The sequence below is a fragment of the Vigna umbellata genome, chromosome 2, assembly GCF_029865625.1.
Source record: "Vigna umbellata cultivar VRB3 chromosome 2, Vumbellata_1.0, whole genome shotgun sequence".
In the NCBI taxonomy this organism is placed as follows: domain Eukaryota; kingdom Viridiplantae; phylum Streptophyta; class Magnoliopsida; order Fabales; family Fabaceae; genus Vigna; species Vigna umbellata.
The window spans coordinates 16,235,440-16,249,590 of NC_142166.1; the positions used below are offsets into that span (position 1 = coordinate 16,235,440).

A 14,151-nucleotide genomic window follows, 5' to 3' on the forward strand; every position below is an offset into this window, starting at 1 on the left:
ACTCCAAACTTAAAATAGCATCCAACACATTATGAAAGTGTTTCCTAACAGTTGATCCAGATCGATAGAAGAAAAATGCGACACTTCGATGCTTAAAGTTATTGCCAATTATTTGAAGAAATTGAGCTACTTGTTCCTCCACTCTCGACTGAATTGCGTCCTTAACTAATGTAGTTGTTCTTAGTCTTTGACAAAGAATAATAAATGCCTGTAGACCCAACTGAATAATGTCTCGACACCGATTAGTATGCATAAGGTAAGACATTAGTTGCTCCCTACGACGATCTTTGTCTGTTACCAATTCCATAACACTACTTGATGTGTTCGTAGACATATTCAATATATTCAAAGCAAATCCAACAATGCATAACGAAACAACCTCAATCTGCCAATTTGAAAACCCTAATTTGGGTGGGAAGCGAACTACCACGTGGCAATCCCTCATTGGACAATATGATCTGGTCAAACCTAGTCATAGCTGGTCAAGTCTGGTCAACTAAGGGGCTAAAGTGCAAATAGTGAAATTTTTAGGGCTTATCTACAATTTTGGAAAATTCAGAAGGGCTTAAAGAGAAAATTCAGTTGTTGAAATAATTAATTTAAAACATTAACTGAAAATATTAACCAAATATTATGATAAGATATATTAAATATTTGGAAGATATTATATTACGAGATAAAAAGATTTTATCAATAGAACATTCAGAATCCAAGCACAATGAAGTCCTATATAAAGAGACCTTGGGGAAGCAGATCAAGCACTTATTCATTCACTCAAACTCTTCCACTAGGAAGAAATCATCCACCACTTCTCTCATTTTATTTTATCATGTATTTCACTTCATTAATGGAGTGTTTTTGCTTCTAGGGCTATTCCACTATATTTTCATTATGGATTGTGAGGTTAAGTTGAATTAATGTATTTGTTTCTTTTGATTATTGATTAAGAATCTACTTTGATTGAATTTAGGAACTTTCATATGATTAAACAAATTTTTGCTACTAATTGAAAATGTACTTCAATTTGTTGTAAGAATTTCAACTATAATTAATTGAGAATTTACTTTGATTAATTAACTTTTAATTTAGTTAGGAGATTTAAGAATATACATGATTAAACATAGTAGGATTCGATTGAGAATGTACATTGGTTGAATTCATTGTGAATAATCTAGAAAAGTCTTGTTTTTGATTAAGAATCTACTTTTATCAATTGTAAGATTGCCCTCAGGTTAATTAATAATGTACTTTAATTAATTTGAAATCCGAACAATAATCTATTGAACAATAATATAGTAATAACCAATGATGAATATATCTTAGAAAAACAATGGAATTAGCCTATTTTATTATAATTATTTTTAAGTTTCTTATTTGTTCTTCAATTAAACTCAAACATTCTTCAAATATTAATTTCATTAGCATAACTTTTCACTTTTTTTTATGCATTGCATTGCATTTACTAACCTTTTAGAGTCTCCATAATATCAAATAGTGAAAAGATATTCCGTATTCGTTGAGAAACGACTCAGGGTTACTTTAACCCTATCTAGTTTGTTGATTACTAACTTGACAATACTGGATTTGTCTTATAAAGTAGTTTTAATTTTATTGCATCAACGACATCGTATCAAAGGTGCAAACAACCACAATAACCACCACCACACAAGGAGGCAAGAGTAATCCTCTTACATTGAGAGTGACCAAGAGTAATCCTCTTACATTGAGAACTAACACAAATCCAAGTTCTCCACGTTCACAACAGTTGTGCCTTGCTCATGCCCACCATGCAGCCATATTGAGAGTGACTAAGAGAACACATATATATCTTCTTCTTCCAACTAGGGAACACCTTCTTTCAACTACAAAAACAAAGAAACAAGGGAGAAAGCCATGAAAACCAGGTCCTCATTGGCTAGAATCGAATACCAAAGCCATTGAAATCCAATATCAAGCATTGTATTCGGTTACAACGAGCCTCGTAACCGAACACGAGGTCTTCATCCATTTGCAAAGGAGTTGGAACCAAATCCCTTAGTCTGGAACCGAATATGGTGTTGTGTTCACTTTACAAAGGAGCTAGAACCGAATCTCCTTTCCTGGAATCGAATATGGTGATGTGGTTACTTTTCAAAGGAGTTGGAACTGAATCCAATCTCCTAGAACCGAATATGGTGTTGTGTTCACTTTACAAAGGAGTTGGAAATGAATCTCCTTTCCTAGAACCGAATATGAGGCTTCATGACTTTGCACATAGAGTTGGAACTGAATTCACTCTCCCTGGAACCACATAGGAGCCTTCAACACTTTGCACATAAAGATGGAACCAAATCCACTCACTGAAACCGAATATAGCCTTTATCACTTTACACACACAAGTGGAACCGAATCCACTCTCCCTGGAATCGAAGACACATCTCCCTGGAACTGAATCCACCTCTCCCTGTATTCGGATACAAACTCTTCTTCTTCAACTCATCTTCTTCATTAATTAACCTCCATTGATGCACCTTCTTCCATGATCTTCATCCTCAACGTCCACTCCCTCACACAACTATCCACGCAAGTTGGCCAACCATGAGGGTGTGAGAAACCCTGGAACCTACATCATGAAACAACATTCTCATTCAACCACCACTCACTGGAAATAGCACGAGCACGACCTTCTTCTCCACCAAAGCTGCAAGCACAACCACACAACCACAAAATGGGAGCACCACAATGAAAGCTCGAATGTTCTTATACACCAAAGAGTTATATTGCACACACAACAAAACCAATCCTTAACTGCATTTTTAATTGCTCATGCATCCGGTCAAAGTGAAGTTCAAATTTGAGAGAATTTTCATATTGGCTTACCTTAGTTGCTCACGAAGGAATCTATAACTTTGGCAATCACGAAGCATGACCAATCTTTCAATGCATCTTCACTGCATGCGACCAAACAATGAGTTTATTATTTTTTCATTCACATTGGAATCGATTACCAGCCTCCCTAGATTCGATTCCATACGTTGCATGCAATTCAATTAATTATAATGGCTTTGTCAAGAAAGGAGACAAAAGATGTATTTCACTCCTGATCCGCGCAAATCCCATAACTTTAGTGAAGATGGAATAAACCCTTGATCTCGCAAATCCATCTTTATCAACAGCTGCTTATTCGTTAAAACGAACATGATTTTGAATCACAATCCACTCACTGAATCATCGTAAATATTAGATTCCATTCATCCGTAAAAGGATGCAAAAGAAAAACTCCCTTCTTACCTAGCATTATAATAACATTTTCTTTTCTATTTTCACATGTGTTAGATCAAGATCTTCTACCTTTCAATTTTTTAACTACGGGAATCTGATGACGCATTGTTTAAATTTAATACTAATAAATAAATGTATATTATAAATTATGCGGTCCTCCCGATGGGTTAAGTTCTGTCTTCTAATAATGTTCAAAATCAACACAAGGTCTATAAAAAGAACAAAATGAAGATTTTTTTTTCATTTTAACTTCAGAAACATTAAATTTAAAATAGATATTTTTTTCACGTGCTAACCCCAAAAGAATATCATAAAATAAACTTTTGAGGGATTATTATTTTATAAAAGAAAACCTCGATTTTAATGGAATATAAAGAGCACTTATTTCGTTTCTGTGTCACATCCTTCTATTCTAAAAGATTTATTATTGACAAATAAAATTACTAAAACAAAAAATTACATATACCACCACTCTATTATTTAAAATACTTTAGAATTTAACTTGCTTTTAATTCATTTTTTTATTTAATTCTAGAATTGCATATACCACCACTCTATTATTTTTTTTAATTTGTATTAAGAAAATTAACATAGTTATTATATTTAAATATGAATTTATTTATATAATTATATTTAATTATTATTAGTATTTGAATTTATAAATATAATATTTAAATAAATATTTTGATAATATGAAAATAAATATTTAATGTAACATCCCAAAATACAGTAATTACCATAATCAGAATTAATTACATTAAAACAGTAAAACTGTGCAGTCTTTACAAAACTGGATTAAGGTTCCAAAGCCGAACGACTTATATACAGAAAATACCATTTACGAAACGGAAATAAGGAAAGTCTAGAACGAACGGTTTTACAAAATATTTAACCGAACGTCAAAATGAAATCTAACATTTACAATCCTATCATAACGAACGTTCTAAGGCTCGGCTTTTACTTCCACCTCGACCAAATTCTCCTCTTCAATAACGTCTTCCAGAGTGGCCTCGCCTTCTGCTCACATCCACACGGATGATCATTGCAATACAGGACGAACGTACATAGACAGTAGACAACACAAGGAAAACGAAAGGGTAAGCTTATATAATTTAAGATATACATCAACACATACAATGAACATATCATTCCACACAATCACATAGTTTAACATATAACATCATGTAACATTGTATATATATATAAGACGACCGTCCGGACTGTATGAAACCGTGTAGCTACAAGCGTCCTCGCACCCGAGTAGTGTAGTAGCCGAGATATACCTAATCAGCTGCCACTCGAGGTTAGTCCGTTCTTACATCGCCTATGTTAACTTATGGACTAAGGACCTCCTGCCATTCCCACACATGAACTACTCCCCTCTACGTGAAGATGAGTGTCACAGAATATCAGGATGGACCAAGCCTGGCGTAGCTTATCCACAGTCATACTTTACCAAATTTAATATTCAAATATATATAAGAGACGTTCCTCCATGGAACGCTCGTTCAAATTCCATAATCGTAGAATCACTCCATATAGTGTTCACACTGTAATTTCTTATGATTTATCATCAATTTCATCTTTAACTTTAAGAGCATAAAAGTACGAACGTTCAGTCCTTTGAAGAATTAGGACGAACGTCCAAATAAAATGCTGGATGGACGACCGTGACTCTTTGTTTGGTCAGTTAAATGAACTGACTATATTGAAGGCATAATGATACTTAGAAAATTTTCATAATAAAGAAGATCTTGGACCAGATTCAATGTACCAAGGATGGTCAATAATACTTAGAATTTTCTTTGTAGAAATATATATATATATATATAAAGAACCGATGCCAGTATTTGAACGAACGTAAGAGGATGAATACTGTAATATTTGAACGAACGCTATTTACATTCGTTAAGGAATCAAAGGTAAGGACGAGCGTTCAATCTAAGACCGAACACTTCATTTAAAACGAACCCTTAGGTAGATGACCTAGAATCAATCATGACGAACGCTTAGAATAAGTCCGAGCGCTCTTTAGGACGAACGCTTGGTTTAACACCAAGCGCTATTTAGGACGAACGCTTGGTTTAACACCAAGCGCTATTTAGGACGAACGCTTGGTTTAAGACCGAGCATTGTTTAGAACGAACGTTCGGTATAAGACCGAACGTTACCTCTTTTAAAGTGTAATGTATTTATATACAACTGAGCTGAACCGAACGCTCAGACATTTAATTGGGGACGCTCGCTCTCAAGCGGAGTTCTTCCCAGATGAAAGAATTCCATTCTAAGTTATTTTCAGGGAAAACCGAACGGTATAAGACCGTACGGTAACGAGCGTAATTTATCATATAAGGTGATTTACGTTTCAGATTTTTCAACCATAACAGATTTCAGATTTCCAACATTTAAACTTATACTTTATAATTCATATGATTTTCACTTTATAAACTTTATAACATTCATTCCATTTACTTCATATTCAATATCATCATCCAGATTTACTTCATACACCATAAGCATTCATGTTCATGATCATACATCTCAATCATCATACAACACACATTCGCATTTCATACTGCATACATACATTTCAATCATCAACATGCATACATCCAAATCAGATCATACCACATTCAAGTATAAATTAAACATATAAGCTTCCCTTACACGGATTGACAACCAAACTTGTCCTAGATGCAAAAGTGGCTTCGTCCAACTACGCTTATGTTCTTGACTCTTCCAAAACAATTCTAACCACAGAAAAACAGAACACTTAGACTACCTACTTGCATGCAACTACAACCCTAGTTTTTTTCCAGAAACCTAAGGACAAGCTTCTGAAGGAGACTTACCAGTTTCAGTCTTTGAAACTGTTCGGTCCAGTTGGTAGCTTGCAGTTGGGTGAACGTTCCTACGGTGCTGCAAGTTGATCGGAGAAGAGACGTGAGATTTACAGTAGAGAGAAGTTGGGAGGTTTTTAGAGAGAAACGGAAGAAAAGGAGAGGTTGGGTTCTGAGGAAGAAGATGAGTGGTGCAGGTGAGAGAGATTTTCAAAAATCCAGTTTTGTTAAACTCACGCTCGTTCGAACGAACGTCTCCCAAGTTGACACCTGCACACCAAATTCTGAACTGGAAGCTTCTCCCGCGACAGGTGGCGTGTGTGCATGTGGTGCAAAGTGGGTTTTTAATTACCCTGAGCAGTGACGTGACGTGTGTATTAATGGTGATGTGACAGATAATTTGCAGAGTAAATTTTTCTGGGTCTCACATTTAATCATAAATATTTTACTTTATAAAAAAATACTTAAAAATAAATAATACTATATGAATATTAATTACTTTATGTTAAAGCCATATAAAATATAACTAATAATATCAACAATAATAATAATAATAGATTATATTAATAATAATAATAATATTAATAATGATAATAATAATAATAACATTAAAAGATAATATTTGGGAATGAATTTATATGTTTTAAATTATAAAATTGACATAATAGTTTATTAGTAATATGTAGGAAAATAATATTATTATATAATTAAAATTTATAAATAAATTTTTGAGTTATATATTATATTAAAGTAAAATAGAGATATATTGTTCAATATAATCATGTAAAAAATAAATACACGAACCAGTTGATGATAACATTTTTAAATAAAGTACATGTAGAGATGCATAAAATTTAAAACATAATAAATATTAAAAAGTTATTGGCTATGTGGAATTGGACAAAACTGAAGTTAAACTTAAAATATTGTAGTTTGAGACCCATGCATATGAATGGATTGTGTATTTTATTTTATTTTTTTTCATTTTCATTAAAAAATTAATATAACTATCATTATATTTAAAAGTAAACTTTGAGTCTTTAATAAGTAATTATTGATTCACACAGGGTTTTTTCTTTTAGAATGATAAATATTAATATTAAAGAAATAATATTTGGATATCAATGTGTTAAATTATAAAATTGACATAATAATTTATTACTGATGCAATAAAATAATAGTTATATGATTGAAATTTATCATTAAAGTTTTGAATTATATCTTATATTAAAATGTAACATATATGCACGGTTTTTAAAGTAAAATGTAAACAAAAAATATAATCTCGTACAAAATAAAAACAACATAAGTTGATCTAAAAATTTGTAAATAGAAATACATGCAGATTTAACAGAAATATATTACAAGATATTTACATATCTATAATAATTATAATAATAACAATAATAATAATAACAATAATAATAATAACAAAAAAATTTCCTTTTTTTTAAATGGTTATAAAATTGATATAATAATGCATAATAAAATAATGTGGTTATAGATTAAAATTTACTTTTAGGGTGTGTTCACTTAGAAGAATTATTTGGGAGAGAGTATTTTGTCTCACTACTTTTAAAAATTGATTTCAAAATTATTTCATTCATTTTCATGTTTTTAATTATGTCTTATTTTAATAATTTGTCATTATTATATTTAATGCTCATTCATTATTAATACTTGATTAAAAATTTATAATTATTTATAAATATATTGATAAAATCAATTACAGTTTATTTCCGTACTCCATAACCATATTACATTCACCTTAATCAATGCTTCTCATTCCATGAACTATAATTTCTTTATGAATAGAGCAACATTTTGTACCAAAGACTACTTTACTGTTCTCACCAATAATAGGGTTCTTAAAACGGTTCACTGTGACGACTAAGAAACAAGTAGAGACAAATTAAGCTCAAAAATTTGTCTGTTAAGTTTGGCCTGTTAGGTCCGAAAAAGCATACGGATTAAGACTGGGTTAGCTTGTGATAAATATTTCTTTTTCGAAATTTTATTTTAATTTGTCCAAACTAGTACATGGGTGACCTTAAGCAAAGAGAAAGAAAGTCAAATCATGTTTATTTCTTTTTGCTAACAGAGATAAATTAGTAAAAGATTATAACCTCTATTCAGATAACCTAAACCTTTAAATTTTGTAGCTATACATTATGCTCAATCTCTCATTTTGGTAGTACTAAATAAACATCAACAAACACTCATTTTTATGCTAAGCTACAAGAGTCATGTTTTTGTCTCAAAAACATGTCAAGCGTGTATTTGTTTAAAAAATTATCATAGATTTGTTTGTTTCAAAAATCATGTCACCATATGTAATTGTAATATCATGTGGTGAGATGAACAATAAAAGAAATTGAAAAAATGAGGTGTGCAATGAAGGAAGATTAGGGTGAAATTCAATCCCCTCTAATTTTTTTTAGGTTTAATGTCTCCGTAAGTCCTTATTTTGGCCCGGAATCTCAATTAAGTCCCCTTTCTTTTTACCGTCTCAATTGGGTTATCATTTTTGTAAAATTGTAGCAATTAAAGGCCTACCGTCAAATTGGACAAACGACCGTTTAATTGTTCGTTATGTGGCATGGGCAGTGTTTTCAGTAATCACAGGTGGAATTAAAAAAGAGTTTTGTATTAAAAAGTATGAGGTTAAATCAACTTTAGGGAAAGGGCATAGTGGGAAAACTCATTATGATTCCCACTTCAATCATTCATTGTTGTTCCCCTTCTCCTTCTCATACACCAGAACAGAACACAAAAACAGAACACCAGAAAATAAATGATACAAAATCTGAACCTCAAACCACTCCTTCAGCTCCACCAACTGTTCCAAGACGACGTCGAAAACCTCTGCCGCAAAGTCGCGATCGGGGTCGAAACGTGAATCGTCAGAGTTGGAGGAGGAGACGAATTTACAGAGGACCAGGGCGACGCCCTCGGCGGAGAGAGTCTGGAGGAAGGTTCTGGAAGGTTCCCAGGAGGAGAGGGAGTCCTTGACGCCGGTGAGTCGGAAGCCGAGGGGAATGGTTGAGGTGGTTATGTCTTTGTTGAGGCATTTGGTGATGTAGTCTTCGGAGTGACCGAGGTGCCAGGTTCGGGAGCCGATTTTGACGTCCATGACGGAGGGTTTAGTGTAGGGGGCGATGAGGTCCTGGAGGAGAAGGTGGGTGTGGGGGCCAGAGATATTATCCACCATTTAAAACCATTTTCCAATTTCCAATTTTCCACCTCTTCTCAAGTCCCAATCAAAAAAACACTAAATCACACAAAAATGGAGATATTATCACAAATGTGGTCTATGTTAGGGTTACTCACCGTGCTCCAAAACGTTCTCCCATCCCAGCTTCTCTCATTGCTCCATTCCTTATACGAATCTCTGCAAGATCTGCTTTCTCCATATTCCTATTTCGAGATTCCAGAGTTCAACGACTACTTAGGCGTCGACCTCAACGACCTCTACCGCCACGTGTACCTCTACCTCAATGCCGCAAACCACGCCCCCGGCGCTGTGTGCCGCCGACTAACGCTCTCTCGCTCGCCTTCCTCGAACCGCATCTCCTTCGCCGTCCCCCCGAATCACACCGTCCACGACGCCTTCCGCGGCCAACGCGTCACATGGACGCACCACGTTGAGACCGCGCAGGACTCACTTGAGGAGAAGCTTCACACTCCGCCTCCCGAAGCGCCACCGCCACTCTGGTTGTGTGTGAGAAGGAGAGGGGAAGACCAATTACTGAAGTGGGAATCGTAATGAGTTTTCCCACTATGCCATTTTCCTAAAGCTGATTTAACCTCATATTTTTTAATACAAAACTCTTTTTTAATTCCACGTGTGATTAGTGAAAACACTGCCCATGCCACGTAACGCACAATTAAATGGCCGTTTGTCCAATTTGACGGCAGGCCTTTAATTGCTACAATTTTACAAAAATGAGGACCCAATTGAGACGGCAAAAAGAAAGGGGACTTAATTGAGATTCTGGGCGAAAATAAGGACCTACAGAGACATTAAACCTTTTTTTTATTCACAAGTCTACAACAGCATCCCAATTATATTAATGTTTGGACACATTAGTATAAAGAAATAACATCTTTCAATTTTCTTTTATGTTTGAAATTTTACTAAATATTGTTCAAATGGCAGTTTGTTTATTGGTTAATAATAATACATGGTGCTCCCCTCCTCAATTGGATTCATATATGTTACTGTCTAAATGATCATTTGTTCACTAGTGAAAAAATAACATACTATGACGACCTATTATGAAGGGTGAAAACCACCAATCATAATAGGTTGATTCGTGGCAAAAAATATAATAAAAGTTAGACATATTATGACGTAGTTTTGTACATTACTCATAATATGAAACGCGGTGGAAAACTTATAAATAAGTTTAAAACATATTATTACGTAGTTATGGACACCAGTCATAATATGAAACACGATGACAAACTTGTAAATAAGTTCAAAACTTATTATTACGGAATTATGGACATCTGTCTTAAGGTTGAAATTTTTTTAATGTATTATGACTGATTTTTAGAAACCAATCATAATATATATCTCTCTCTCTAATTTTCTCATTTCCCTCTCACTATCTCACGTTCTCCCCTAATTTCTCTTCCCTCCCTCTCTTCCTCACTCTCATTCGTCGTAATACACCATAACCATTGAACCATTCTTCCTCTCTTCCTATCTTCTTCACTCTTCATCATTTTCTGTTTACTCAACCATTCACTCTCGTTCTGTCGTTCATCCACCATATTTCTCATTCGCGTAGCCTCACGAGAGTGTTTCTCTCGTCTCCATCATCGAAGGCTCTCGCTGCCTCTCCATCATCTCGTTGAACCACAGTTTAAGCGGTAAACACTTTCCTTTACCTCTCAGCCTCTCACATGCATCTTTCACCCTCAACTGCTAGGGTTTCATCTTCTCACCTTTTGATCGATTGTTTTACCTTTTCCTTCATTTTTCACCGATTGAAATCGATTCCCTCAGTGTTTGTTCCGGTTAAGCAGTGATTTGACCCGCTTCAAAGAAAGCTCCATAGGAGTTGAGGTAGGAGCTAACCAAGGTAGATGTGGCTGATGCTGCAAGTGTAGCTGCGTTTTCATTCCCCTTTTGAAGTAAGGGCTTTTGTTTCATAATTACTCTCTCAGGTAGGCAACAACTTCTTTTGCCAATAACTTAATCTCTTCTTAATATAGTTAATGAATAGCCAACTGAATGAAGTATAATATTTTTTTTACCTTAGCTTTGAAATGTTGAAGTTGTAATCTGTGAGTACGAAGATGGGTAATATGTCTTCCATGAATTGAAATTATATGTCATTTTACTCATTCAATTTATGCACTCTAATTGGCTATGCATTGTTTGTGATTCATTCTTTCAAAGTAGAGCCTTTACCAAGTTTACAAACTTAAATGTAAGGTCTATTTCTAGTTCAAAATTATTTCTAGTACAAACTTAGATATTGGATTTTTATCAAAAAGTGATGAAAGAATATGACAACATAGTTTATTAGAAAAAAGTTGTGTCAGAAAGATGACTAAAAGCAATGTGTAATCATGGCTAGGAAGCAATGTGTATTCACACTTCATTTATACACATAGAGGCACAAATTATTGTTTTGCATTATTATTCTCTTGTTGATACTGTTATATATGGTCAAGGGAATGCTAAATGAAACATCAAATTGGGTAGATAAGTAGATGTTGTGGGTTATTTTGGTCGTATCTGATAATGGAAGAAAACTTTTGAAGCTTATGGTGACCATGGTATCCCCATATTACATAAAAGGAAAACAGAACCTACAAGAGAAACTAATTAATTTTAGAAAAATTGTGGTATGCTCTGCCAAAGTGATCTTTACTTTCAAGTCATTCTTTTCACCATTTGATCTCCACAATGAAAAACATAGTGATGTTAAATAACAAAAATTCAAAACATTTAATCCATAAACCAAAATACTTCAACCTTCTCTCAATTCTTTTTTCTTCAAAATTCTGCAAGTGTTGTTGTTACCTTTTTTCCATGTTTAAACATTATTTAGTTGAATCCAAGACAACACAGTTCATCTAAATCTAGGGTCATCCTTTCAATCAATCACTAAATCATATCCTCCTTATTTTGATCCACTGCTCAATTTTACTCAAATTATAGTTCAACTTCAATTGAGGAACAAAACATTGATTAAATGAATGATAAAAGGTAAAATCTACAGCAACAAAATTATAACTAATGATGAAACACATTAATTTTGTAGCTTCATTCTTATCTACACCTATTAAATTTTTTCACTGCATGTTAACTAATACAATCTTAGTGTAAAATAAGTTGGAATATGAAACTAATAAGATTCCTTCATATCTATCTACAATTATGCAGACTCGTTATATGCTCTGCATTGCACATGAAAAGAAATTTTGGTTTTTTGTCACTACCTAATGTATCTAGCTTAACCATACAACCTTCTGACTTATTGTTCAGTTCCCTTATATAGATCAATATCCTGCCTAACATTATGTTTAACACATCTTATTCCTACATCATTAACCATCATGATTGCAAAGGAATCTTATTCCTATTTATCTACCAATTTGGCATAACTATTAGGGGCATTCTAGTGTGTCTTTTATTTACCTCGTTACCTTACACCACATATGACCGACATAACTAACCCAACATTTTGCAGAACATACCTATCTCTCTTGTTTTGCGCTCTACAATGAACATCCTAGCCATACCTCTCTAAACTTTTGTATAGATTTTATACACAATTTGGCCAGTTGAAATATGAAAAACTACTATTAGAAATTTATTAGTTAACTGTGAGGAGGTGTCAACATGTCTTTCCTAGCATTGGTGATTCTATTTATGTTTAGTGGAGGAACTTTATTAAATTTGTTTGCCTCCAACTGCATATGCCTTACGTTGTTGCTATTGAAATTTTGTCCACAAGAGGCATCAAACATCAAGATATTGTTTTTGATAGGAACAAGGATGTTTGGAGATAACAAGTGTTCAATGACTGCTTGCTTGATAATAAGTTTGAGTACCGAAGACGAGAAATAGTAGTTCACCACGTCCTTATCCAGGTTCTTGTTAGAGCGAATGAAATGGATGAAGATTACATATGGTAGATTGAAAGGTAGGTCAACCATTATATGGCATATAACAAATCTACCCATATCAGTCACATGGTCTTTGACGTTGTTCTTATGCAGGAACTTCTTAAAACAGACGTGTTGAAGAACCTTTGCATAGGGGCATAGGTCTTTGTAAAGTATTTCCCTGTTAATATAGTCCTTTTTGAAATTTACATCATAAGGAGTATGTTATATGGTTCTGTTTGCAACAAACATTTCATCTCAGCCTTCAAAGTAACAATCATCGTATCTTGGGCATTCGATTGCGTCAACAATGACCTCGATGTTGGCAACCACCTCCTGACTAATAACCTTTGAGACAAGGCTGTTGAGATGCATCTCAACATTTATCCAAAATTGTCTCACTAGCTCTAGCAGAATGAGAGTATCCCAAGTACCTCACGATGCCACAACAATGAGCATCTTGGAGAACATAGTATTCATAAGCTATGAGATCTTCAAGATCCACCCAGTGATCAAGATAAAGTCTTACTAGCTTTTATTTAGTTACATGAATAATAGAGACACTTGTTGCAACTTCATATACCTCGTCAATTGAGATAGCAACATTTTGTGTAGCAGTCATGGTAGTGGTTGAAGGTTTTCCTTAGAGAGGGTTTTTAGCGATTTTAGGGTTTTGGAGAGATAAGTGCTTGAGAGAGAACTTAAAGAAACTTATGATCACTCATCTTATATCACTAGCTTGGGATTGAGTGGGAATTTGTTTCAAGTTGTGGTCCTATCAATTATCCTCCTACTTTTAGATGCTTGGAATAGATTTAAAGCTCTAGCTGATTATAATTAAAGTCCTGATCTTAGGCTCTAGGTTCCAGGAATGGACCTATAGTTACATTCAAAGTGAACTTCTAGGACATGATTAATTACA

The 14,151-nt window shown here is 34.0% G+C and overlaps 1 pseudogene; it reads right to left on the reverse strand.

Moving 5' to 3' along the window:
• Positions 1–8,823: 8,823 nt before the first annotated feature.
• On the reverse strand, positions 8,824–9,312 carry LOC124830293 (inositol polyphosphate multikinase alpha pseudogene; annotated as a pseudogene).
• Positions 9,313–14,151: the final 4,839 nt, after the last annotated feature.